General features: G+C 39.7%; 1 protein-coding gene across 3 annotated transcripts in view; it reads left to right on the top strand.

Moving 5' to 3' along the window:
* CHIC1 (cysteine rich hydrophobic domain 1) overlaps positions 1–12,804 on the top strand; it is a gene marked incomplete at its 5' end in the record, with an annotated part of 179,617 nt that overhangs the window by 57,305 nt on the left and 109,508 nt on the right. The gene's annotated exons all lie outside the window — the stretch shown is intronic.

A 12,804-nucleotide genomic window follows, 5' to 3' on the forward strand; every position in this document is an offset into this window, starting at 1 on the left:
TTCTAAGCTCTTTCTATGAAGCCAGCATTACCCTAATCCCAGAAGCAGATAAAGACACCACAAAGAAAGAGAGTTACAGGCCAATATCCCTGATGAACATAGATGCTAAAATCCTCAACAAAATTCCTGTTAACTGGATCCAGCATTACATTATAAAAATTATACACCATGGCCAAGTGGGATTTATTCTAGGGATGCAAGGCTGGTACAATATCTGCAAATCAATAAATGTGATACATCACAGAAACAAACTGAGAGATAAAAACTACATAATCATATCAGTTGATGCAGAAAAGGCATTTGACAAAGTCCAGCACCCTTTTCTGATAAAAACACTCAGCAAAGTGGGAATAGAAGGATCATACCTGAACATAATAAAAGCTTATATGACAAACCTACAGCCAACATTATACTCCATGGGCAAAAACTAAAACCATTTCCCTTAAGAACAGGAACAAGACAGGGATCCCCGCTTTCACCACTCCTGTTCAACATAGTACTAGAAATACTAGCCATTGCGATCAGACAAGAAGAATAAATAAAAGGCATCCAAATTGGAAAAGAAGAAGTAAAATTGTCATTATTTGCAGATGACATGATACTGTACATAGAAAACCCTAAAGACTCCATCAAAAAACTTTTAGACTTAATAAACGAATTTGTAGCCTGACACAAAATTAATGCCATGAAATCTATGGCATTTTTATACACCAATAGTGAACTTACAGAAAGAGAAATTACAAAAACAATCCCATTTACCATTGCACAAAAAAATTAAGATACCTAGGAATAAACTTAAATAAGGAGGTAAAAGACTTGTGCTCATAAAAGTATAAGACGTTGAAAAAAGAGAGCGCGGAAGGCATAAATAGATGGAAGAACATACCGTGTGCATGGATTGGTAGAATCAACATCATTAAAATGTCCATAAAAAAAAAAAACTAAGATGGCGGCATAGGGAAACACCGAAATTGCTGCCTCCTACAACAACTTCGAAACACAATAAAAAGACAAAACGGACATCATCCAGAACTTACAGGAAGGCTGGCGGAGTGGAAATTCTACAACTAGAAGGAAAGAGAAAAGCACATTGAGGGTCAGGAGCTGCGGAAGTAAAGTGCAAAGGTACGGAGGCTCGAGAGTGCGCGGAAAGGGGCTGGTACCTGAGGACGAGGCTGTCTTTTTGAATCGGGAGGGAGTCACAAGCTCCCGACTGCTCTGAACTCCGGTTCCGGGAAGTCTCTGGGGACCCAGGACTCATACAGGGAGAAACTGGACTGTCTGGCAGCGGGCAGAACTCGGAACTTGAGGGCAACTTTCCCTCAGAGGTGCTTGCAGCAATTAAATTATCAGGACACTGAGACGCATGCAGCCCCTTAGGGCAGGGCTGAGAATCCCATAGTTCCTTGCTCTGCCCTTTGATTCCCTGAGACACTGCCCCACCCAGGTTGCGGCAGAGGCTTTTGCATATGAATGCCCTGGCCCTTTGCAACCTGAAAATTACCTAACAAACTGCAGCTGGGCCACAGACACAGAACTTCCAAGAGAAGGCCCAAGGCCCCACAGCAGCTTGCATTGCTTCACAGCTAGGCCTCATCAGGGCACCTCCAAACTACAAAAAAGGAAGGGGGATCTGCAGTTCTCTTCATAGGTCCTGCTGGGTAACCTCCAAGAGCCAGTGTACCCAGTGGTCAGAGTGGGACCATCCAGATTACAACTCCTCAGATCCATAAGGGACACACTCAGGGGGCAGACTCAGTGAGCACCAAAACCCCACTGAAGCAAGTCTTGCCGCAGAAGGGTGTCTTCAGCACAGAAGTTCTCCCACTGCAGACACAGCTGATTCTCACTGCCAATTGGCCTGGAGGTCAATTCCTCCCAGTGATCCTACAACATTCAAGGCATAACTACAACAAGACTGTGCACAAAGCCCACAAGGGGGTGCACCAAGAATGTCCACCTCAGGTAACTGGGGAGGCTGAGCCACTGGGCCCTACAGGACACCTAGCACACAAAACCACTTTACCAACACAGGGAAGCATAAAAAATGCGGAGACAAAGAAACAGGTCACAAATGACAGAAATGGAGGAAAGCAAACTACTGGATATAGAGTTCAATACCACGTTTATAAGGTTTTTCAAGAATTTTATGGAAACCGCCGATAAATTTAGGGAGACCCTCAAGAAATCTAGTGAGACCCTCGAGGTTATGAAAAAGGACCAACTAGAAATTAAGCATACACTGACTGAAATAAAGAATAATATACAGAGATCCAACAGCAGACAAGAGGATCCCAAGAATCAAGTCAAAGATTTGAAATACAAAGAAACAAAAAATACCCAACTGAAAAAGAAAAAAGAAAAATATTCCAAAAATATGAAGATAGTGTAAGGAGCCTCTGGGACAACTTCAAGCGTATCAACATCAGAATTATAGGGGTACCAGAAGAAGAGAGAGTGCAAGATATTGAAAACCTATTTGAAGAAATAATGACAGAAAACTTCCCCTACCTGGTGAAAGAAATAGACTTACAAGTCCAGGAAGCGCAGAGAACCCCAAACAAAAGGAATCCAAAGAGGACCACACCAAGACACATCATAATTAAAATGCCAAGAGCAAAAGACAAAGAGAGAATCTTAAAAGCAGCAAGAGAAAGAAAGTCAGTTACCTACAAGGGAGTACCCATCCGACTGTCAGCTGATTTCTCAACAGAAACCATGCAGGCCAGAAGAGAGTGGCAAGAAATATTCAAAGTGATGAATAGCAAGAACCTACAACCAAGATTACTTTATCCAGCAAAGCTATCATTCAGAATAGAAGGTCAGATAAAGAGCTTCACAGATAAGAAAAAGCTAAAGGAGTTCATTACCACCAAACCAGCATTATATGAAATGCTGAAAGGTATTCTTTAAGAAGAGGAAGAAGAAAAAGGAACTCTTACCATTTGCCCCAGCATGGATGGAACTGGAGAGCGGATAAATACCACATGATCTCACTCATTTGTGGAATATAATGAACAACATAAACTGATGAACATGGACTGATCCAGAGATGGAGAGGCATTGATTGAACTGTCTGGCCTTGGAGGGAAGGTAGGGGATGGTGGGGGTAAGGGGGAAAGATCAACCAAAGGACTTATATGCAAGCATATAGGCCTAACCAATGGACACGGACAATGGGGGGGAAGGGGAGGAGGGCATGAGTGGGGGTGTGGGGGGTAGGGGGTAACGTGGGGATAAGGACACATATGTAATATCTTAATCAATAAAAAATATATTTAAAAAAATAAAAATATAAAATGTCCATACTACCCAAAGCAATCTACAAATTCAATGCACTCCCCATTAAAATACCAATGGCATATTTCACAGATCTAGAATGAACTCTCCAAAAATTCATCTGGAATAAAAAAATAAAAATAGAATAGATGCAGTGATACTGAGAAAGAAGAACAAAGTAGGGATCTCAATACCATATATCAAGATTATTACAAAGCCACTGTTCTCAAAACGGCCTCGTACTGGCACAACAGACATATAGACCAATGGAATAGAATAGAGAACCCAGAAATCTACCCAAACCACTATGCTCAATTAATATTTGACAAAGGAGGCTTGCCAATGTACAATGGAGTCAGGACAGTCCCTTCAATAAATGGTGCTGGGAAATTTGGTCAGACACATGCAAAAAAAAAAAAAAAAGAAAGAAAGAAACTAGACCACCAACTTACACCATATACAAAAATAAATTCAAAATGGATAAAGGACTTAAAAGTAAGATGGGAAACCATAGAAATACTAGATTAATCCACAGGCAGCAAGATCTGAGATATATGCCAAAGAAATATCTTCATCAACATAGCTCATAGGGCAGGGGTGGGCAACCCCTGGCACATGTGCCAAAAATGGCACTCCAGTAACTTTTGCTGGCACTCGAAATCCTCTCTTATAATCTTCCGTTTACAATTTTTGTGAACATTTGAATGACTTAAATGTTAAATTACAAGGAACTGGCAAGGTACTTGATGTTATGTTTGGTTACATAAAGGCTTTTGAAAAGAAACTGGAAGTCTTTAATAGGGATGTGGATGGTGAGAGATTTAAATATTTCCCAAAGCTCAAGAGGCACATCAGAGACCTCCCAAACTATGACAGAACAGACTGTCGAAGCCTTCAAAAGCTGTTTTTAAACATCATCGAGTCAACTATTGAGTAGTTCTTCTCAAGATTTGTGAAATTCAGAGAACTGGAAGAGACAGCAAAATTCATGAGGTTTCCAGACAGCATGCAACTGGAGGAACTAAACTTACAAATGTTTTCATGTATAGACATGGCTGACTTTGAAATGCAGTTGATTGAATTTCAGAGTATCTCAATTTAGAAGCAGAAATTTATTGACCTTAGAGTTGATTTGGAAAACATTGAAAAAAAAGCAATTACAGACAGGAGTACCAGAGAGAAATGTCGAAAATGAATTATTGAGGACTTAGAAAAGCATTCCAGAAACTTTTTTTTGTTTAAAAAACTTTGCAACAGCATTACTCTCCATGTTTTCATCCACATACGCTTGTGAATCTTTGTTCTCAGTAATGAATTTTGTTAAGTCTCGTAATAGGAGTAGCCTGACAGATGAAAGTAGTAGCTCGTGCATATCTCTGAAGGTCAAGAAATATAAACCTGATGTAAAACCTCTGTCATCAGTGATGCAGCAGCAAAAGTTTCACTGATAATATCAAACGGAGCCATAAAGTTTTCTGTCGGACTATCAGTGTACATGTATACATTAAAAAACAAATGTAGCCCCAACCTGTGTTGCTCAGTGGATAGAGCATCAGCCTGCGGACCGAAGGGTCCCAGGTTCGATTCTGGTCAAAGGCATGTACCTTGGTTGTGGGCACATCCCCGGTGGGGGGCGTGCAGGAGGCAGTTGATCAATGTTTCTCTCTCATCAATGCTTCTAACTCCCTATCCCTCTCCCTTCCTCTCTGTAAAAAATCAATAAAATATATATTTTTTTAAAAAATAAATGTATTTTTCATCATCATATACTGTGTTTTTGTCGCTTGAATGAATTTTATTATTTCTTCAAGGTTCTTCACATACGTACACCTTAAGAGATATCAAGTAGGTGTAACATGTTCTCAAAAAATTAGGGTTGGCTCCCAGAAGAATTTTGAGTCAGAGATTTTGCTGGTTTTGGCATGCACTCACAAAAAGGTTGCCCACCCCTGTCCTAGGGCAGTGGAACCTGAAGGAGAAATAAACAAATGGCATTACATCAAAATAAAAAGCTTCTGCACCTCAAAAGAAACCATTAACAAAACAACAAGAAAACCCACTGCATGGGAGAACATATTTGCCAATGATATCTCCAATAAGGGCTTAATCTCCAACATTTTCAAGGAACTCATGCAACTTAACAAAAGTTAGACAAACAACCCAATCAAAAAATGGGCAATGGATCTAAATAGACACTTTTTGAAAGAAGACATAAGGAAGGCCAAGAGACATATGAAAACATGCTCAAAGTCGCTAATCACCCAAGGGATGCAAATTAAAATGACAATGAGGTGCCATCTCACACCTGTCAGAATGGCTATCATCAACAAATCAACAATGACAAATGCTGACGAGGATGTGGAGAAAAAGGAACACTCGTGCACTGCTGGTGGGAATGCAGACTGCAGCAGCCACTGTGGAAAACTGTATAGAGTTTCCTCAAAAAACTAAAAATGGAACTTCCATTTGACCCAGTGATCCCACTTCTAGGAATATATCCCAAGAAACCAGAAATGCCAATCAGAAAGGGTATATGCACCTCTATGTTCATAGCAGCACAATTTACAATAGCTAAGATTTCAAATAAACCTAAGGGCCCATCAGAAGATGAGTGGATTAAAAAATTTTGCACATCTATGCAATGGAACACTCTCTCACAGTAAAAAGGAAGGAAATCCTACCATTTGCAACAGCATGGATGGAGCTGGAGAACATTATGCTAAGTGAAATAAGTAAGTCAGAGAAAGAGAAATATCACATGATGTCACTCATTTGTGGACTATAATGAACAACATAAACCAATGAACAAAAACAGAGGTAGAGACAGAGAAGCATTGATCAGATGCTCACACCTTAGAGGGAAGGTCCAGGAGTGTGGGGGTAAAGGGGAGAGATCAACCAAAGGACTTGTATGCATGCATATATGTATAAGGGATGGACACAGACAACAGGGAGTGAGGGTGAGGGCAAGACTGGGAGGATGAGGGGACAATGGGGGGATAAGGACACATTTGTAATGCCTTAATCAAAAAACAAAAACAAAACAATGACTGGGTTACCAAAGAGATCAGAGAAGAAATAAAAAGCATTCTGGAAACAAATGACAATGAAAATACAACAATCCAAAATCTATGGGACACAGTGAAAGCAGTCCTGAGAGGGAAGTTCATAGCTCTACAGGCCTACTTCAATACCAAGAAAACCTGGTAACAAATTATCTAACCCTACAACTTAAAGTATTAGAAAGAGAGCAACAAGAAAAGCTCAGTGTAAGCAGAAGGCTGAAAATAATAAAGATCAGAGTGGAAATGAATGACATGGAGACAAAAAAAATAAATAAAAATTCAAAAGATTAATAAAACTAAGAGCTGGTCCTTTCAAAGGATAAACAAGATTGATGAACCTCTAGCCAGGCTCACCAAAAAACAAAAAGAGAAGACACAAATAAACAAAATCAGAAATGAAAGAGGTGAAGTAACATCTGACCCTACAGACATAGAAAGGATTGTAAGAAAATACTACAAACAACTCTACTCCAACAAAGTGGGCAATGTAGACAAAATGGGCATATTCATAGAAAAATACAGTCCTCCAAAACTCAAACAGGAAGAATAAGAAAAACCTAAATAGGCTGATAACTACCAATGAAATTGAAGCAGTAATCAAAAACTTCCATCAAACAAAAGCCCAGGTCTGGACAACTTCACAGGAATTTTTCCAAACATTCAAAGAAGAACAAAAACCTATCCTCCTCAAACTATTCTAAAAAATTCAAGAGAAAGTACACTTCCAAGCTCTTTCTATGAGGCCAGCATTACCCTAATCCCAAAACCAGTTAAAGACACTTCAAAGAATGAGAATTACAGACCAATATCTCAGATGAATATAGAAGCTAAAATCTTCAACGGAATTCTAGCATATCAGATCCAGCAATGAATCAGAAAGATCATACCCCATGACCAAGTAGCATTCATTCTGGGGATGCAAGGCTGGTATAATAGCTACAAATCAATAAATGTTATATATCCCATAAACAAATTGAGAGGCAAAAATCATATAATCATATCAATTGATGCAGAAAAAAAGCATTCGACAAAATCCAATACCCTTTCTTGATAAAAACTCTCAGCAAAGTGGGAATAGATACTTCAACATAATAAAAGCCATATATGACAAACCCACAGTCAACATCATACTCAAGGGACAAAATTGAAAACCATTTCTCCTAAAAATAGGAACAAGATAGGGTAGCCCACTTTCACCACTCCTGTTCAATATAGTACTGGAAGTGCTAGCCATAGCAGTCAGACAAGAAGAAGAAATAAAAGGCATCCAAATTGAAAAAGAAGTAAAACTGCCATTATTCTCAGATGATATGATATTGTACATAGAAAATGCTAATGATCCCAACCAAAACTACTAGACTTAATAAATGAATTTGGCAATGTAGCAAGATACAAAATTAACACCCATAAATCCATGGCTTTTTTTATACACCAATAATGAACTCATAGAAAGATAAATTAAACAACCCCATTTACCATTGCAACAAAAATGTTAAGATACCTAGGAATAAACTTAACTAATGAAGTAACATACCTGTACTCTGGAAACTACAGGACATTGAAGAAAGAGATAGAGGAAGACATAAACAAAGGGAAGAATGTACCGTGTTTGTGGGTTGTTAGAATAGACATCATTAAAATGTCCATACTACCCAAAGCAATCTACAGATTGAATGCAATCCCCATTAAAATACCATTGGCATATTTCACAGACCTAGAACAAACTCTCCAAAAATTCATATGTAATTTAAAAAAGACCCCAAATGGCCACAGCAATCCTGAGAAAGAGCAAAGTTGGAGGGATCTCAATATCACATATCAAGCTATGTTACAAAGACACTGTTCTCAAAACTGCCTGGTACTGGCACAACAACAGACATATAGACCAATGGAACAGAACAGAGAACCCAGAAATCATCCCAAGTCATTATGCTAAATTAATATTTGACATAGGAGTCAAGAGCATACAATGGAGTCAAGACAGTCTCTTCAATAAATGGTGTTGGAAAATTGGACAGATACATGCAAAAAATGAAACTAGTCACCGCACATAAACTCAAAATGGATAAAGGACTTAAACATAAGACAGGAAACCATAAAAATCTTAGAAGAATCCATAGGCAGCAAAAAACAGACATATGCTATAGCAATGTCTCTACCAATAGGGCAATGGAAACTAAGTAGAAAATAAACAAATGGGACCACATGAAAAAAAAAAGTTTCTGCACAGCAAAAGAAGCCATCAACAAAATAACAAGAGAGCCCACTGCATGGGAGAACATATTTGCCAATGTTATCACCGATAAGGGTTCAATCTCCAACATTTACGGGAACTCATACAACTTGACAAAACGAAGATAACAACCCAATCAAAAAATAGGCAAAGGATCTAAATAGGTACTTTTCAAAAGAGGACATACAGAAGGCCAAGAGACATATGAAAACATGCTCAAAGTCACTAATCACCTGAGATATGCAAATCAAAATGACAATGAGGTACCATATCACATCTGTCAGAATCGCTATCATCAACAAATCAACAAACAAGTGCTGGAGAGGATGTGGAGAAAAAGGAACCCTCTTGCACTGCTGGTGGGAATGCAGACTGCAGCAGCCACTGTGGAAAACTGTATGGAGTTTCCTCAAAAAATTAAAAATTTAACTTCCTTTTGACCCAGTAATCCTACTTCTAGGAATATAGCCCAAGAAATCAGAAGTTCCAATCAGAAAGTATATATGCCCCCCTATGGTCACAGCAGCACAATTTACAATAGCTAACATTTGGAAACAGCCTAAGTGACCATCAGCAGATGAGTGGATTAAAAAATGGTGGTACATGTACACCAAGCATGTCAAACGGAAAGGCTAACATGGGCCAAATAAACAAGGTTTAAGTTTATGTGGGCTGCAAAAAAACAAAAGCTTCAATTTTCATAGAATGTAGGTTTATTTCAATAGAAACATGCTGAATACAAAGGGCTGAAATAAAACAAAAATCATTAACATAAAATAATAGAACATTTAAATAAAATTAATATTTTTTCTTGAACGTTAACTTATCAGACACTGATTAACTGCACAAATTATTACATGTAACACAAATAGACCCTTTTTTCTTGTTCTCTAAAAGTGAAATATTTCCTGTTCTGCACACCAAACAAGACTAATGATGTGGCAATCAACTGCTAAAATATTCGCTGCTAGTGTTAGTGAAGAAAAATGGTGCCCCTGCATGTAAGGCTCGTATGGGAAATGAATGCAATACGATTATATTAATCAGTCATTAGCAAAGGTTGTAGTTCATTTTTAATAATTATGTATAACAGGATCTTGTAAAAATTAAGCTATGAAATTTTTATTAAAACATTTCTTACATACCGTTATATTGGCTGGGCCGCAAAATTTTTTGTTGTGGGTTGCATGCTGCCAGCTGGCCACAAGTTTGACATGCTTGATCTACACGATGGAATACTACACTGCTGTAAAAAAGTAGGAACTCTTACCATTTGCAACAGCATGGATGGACCTAGAGAGCATTATGGTAAATGAAATAAGCTTGTCGGATAAAGGTAAATATCACATGATCTCACTCATTTGTGGAATATACTGAACAACACAAACTGATGAACAAAAACAGATCCAGAGACATAGAAGCATCTAACAGATTGTCCAACCTCAGAGGGAAGGTTGGGGGTGGAGGGTAAGAGATCAACCAAAGGACTTGTATGCATGCATATAAGCCTAACCCAGTGGTCGGCAAACTGCGGTTCAGGAGCCACATGCGGCTCTTTGGCCCCTTGAGTGTGGCTCTTCCACAAAATACCACATGCGGGCACGCACATACAGTGCGATTGAAACTTCTTGGCCCATGCACAGAAGTCAGTATTTTGTGGAAGAGCCACACTCAAAGGGCCAAAGAGCCACATGTGGCTAGCGAGCCACAGTTTGCTGACCACTGGATTAACCCATGGACACAGACAGTAGGGGGGTGAGGGCATGTGCTGATGGATGGAAACAGATGGGGAGAGTTCAATGGGGGGAAAAGGATACATATGTAATACTTTAAACAATAAAGAATTTAAATTAAAAAATAAATACTAACAGCATACTTCACAGAACTATAACAAACTCTCCAAAACAGACATATAAACCAATGAAACTGAACAGAGAACTACATTAAAATAAAAAGCTTCTGCACAACAAAAGAAACCACCATCAAAATGAAAAGGAAACCCACTATATGGGAGAACATTTTTGGCAATGATACATCTGTTAAGGGGTTAATCTCCAAAATATATAAAGTACTCATACAGCCCAATAAAAGGAAGACAAACAATCCTATTAATAAATGGGCACATGACCTGAGTATACTTTTCTCCTAAGAGCACATACAAATAGCCAAGAAACATGGAAAAAATGTTCAGAATGGCTATCATCAAAACAAAAAAAATATCAAACAACAAGGTTAGGATGCAGAGAAAAGGAAGCACTATGTCACTGCTGGTTGGAATGCTGATTGGTGCAGCTACTATTGAATACAGTATGTATTTTATTCAAAAAATTAAAAATAGAAATTCTGTTTGACCCAACAATCCCACTCTGGGAATATATCACAAAACCCAGAAATACCAATCAGAAAGAATGTATTCACTCTTATGTCCATAGCAGCATTATTTACAATAGCTAAGCTCTGAAAACAGCCCAAATCCTCATCTGTAGATGAATGGATAAAAAAGCTGTTCAAAATTTACACAGTGTGATACTATGCAGCTGTAAAAAATAGCGATCTGTTACCCTTTGGGACAGCATGGACTTACCTGGAGATTATTATGCTAAGTGAAAAAAATCCAGTCAGAGAAAGAAAAATATCGCATGATCTCACTTATTTGTAAGAATCTAATGAACAAAACAAATTAACCAATAAAATAAGACTTGAAGCATGGGGGCATGGAATAGAGTGACATAACTCCATGTGGGGGTGTGAAGACGAAGAAAGATAAATCAAAGTACTTATATACTTACTAAAGGCCTGGTGCACAAATTCGTGTACTGGTGAGGGCTGATCGGGGCTGGGCCGGCTGGGGGAAGGGGCCGTGGGCTGTTGGCTGGCTAGCCCCATCCCCAATAGGGGTGTGGGGCCAATCAGGGCCACAGTGTGTGTCAAAGCAACCAGTCATTCTGGTCATTCCAGCGTTCTGGTCACTTGGCTTTTATATGTATAGACTAGAGGCCCTGTGCATGAAATTTGTGCACAGGTGGGGGGTTCCTCAGTCCGGCCTGCATCCTCTCCAATCTGGGACCCCTCAGGGGATGTCTGACTGCCAGTTTAGGCCCGATCCCTAGGACATCCCTCTCGCAATCAGGACCGCTAGTTCCTAACTGCTCACCTGCCTGCCTGCCTGATCGCCCTAACCCCTCTGCCTGCCTGCCTGATCACCCCTAACCCCTCTGTCTGCCTGCCTGATCACCCCTAACCGCCTCTGCCTGCTGGCCTGATCATCCCTACCTTACCCCCCTGCCAGCCTGATCGACCCTAACTTGCCCCCCTACCTGCCTAATCACCCCTAACTTGCCCTCCTGCCTGCCTGATCACCCCTAACTTGGTCCCCTGACAGCCTGATTATCCCTAAATGCCTCTGCCTCAGCCCCCAGTCTGGCCTCCTTCTGTGAGAGGCCACCTTGCAGGTCATGGGAAGGCAGCACCCCCATTATCCTGCTGCTGCTGCTCCTGCCACTGTCAGCCTGAGCCTCGGCCCTCGCAGCCGCTGCCGCTTTGTCAGGAAGGACGTCCAGAAGACGTCCACTCTAATTAACATATTACCCTTTTATTAGTATAGATTTGGGGACTATTACAACCACGCAGAACTTAAAGAAAACACATGGCCCTGGCCAATTTGGCTTAATGGAGAACGCATTGGCCTGTGGACTGAAGGGTCCCAGGTTCGATTCCAATCAGGGGCACATGCCTGGGTTGCGGGCTCAATCCCCAGTAGGGGGCTTGTGGGGGTCAGCTGATCAGTGGTTCTTATCATTGATGTTTCTATCTCTCCCTCTCCCTTCCTCTCTGAAATCAATAAAAAAATATTTTTTAAAAAAGAAAACATGATCTTCACTTTGGGCTTTCTCATTTAACAATATCCTTTGTGCAGTATTTTAACTTCCCTCAACTTTCCTTTACTCACCCTTAAAATGCAATCTATTTTGGGAAAAATGATCAGGAAAGTGATTTTAATGGGTAGAAGTTTTTTTTTTTTTTTTTGAGGGGATGGGGTCATGAAAATATTTAAAAATTGAGCATGGTGATGGTTGCACCACTCTGAATTTACTTTAAAAAACCAGTTCATTGTACACTTTAGGTGACATGTACAGTATATGAATTATATCTCAACAAAGCTGTTCTCTTATTTTTAAATAAAGACCAGTCTTATAATCAATTGCAGATGTTTTCAGAGGCCCCCCA

The sequence above is a fragment of the Myotis nattereri genome (assembly GCF_964212035.1).
Source record: "Myotis nattereri genome assembly, chromosome: X".
Classification (NCBI taxonomy): domain Eukaryota; kingdom Metazoa; phylum Chordata; class Mammalia; order Chiroptera; family Vespertilionidae; genus Myotis; species Myotis nattereri.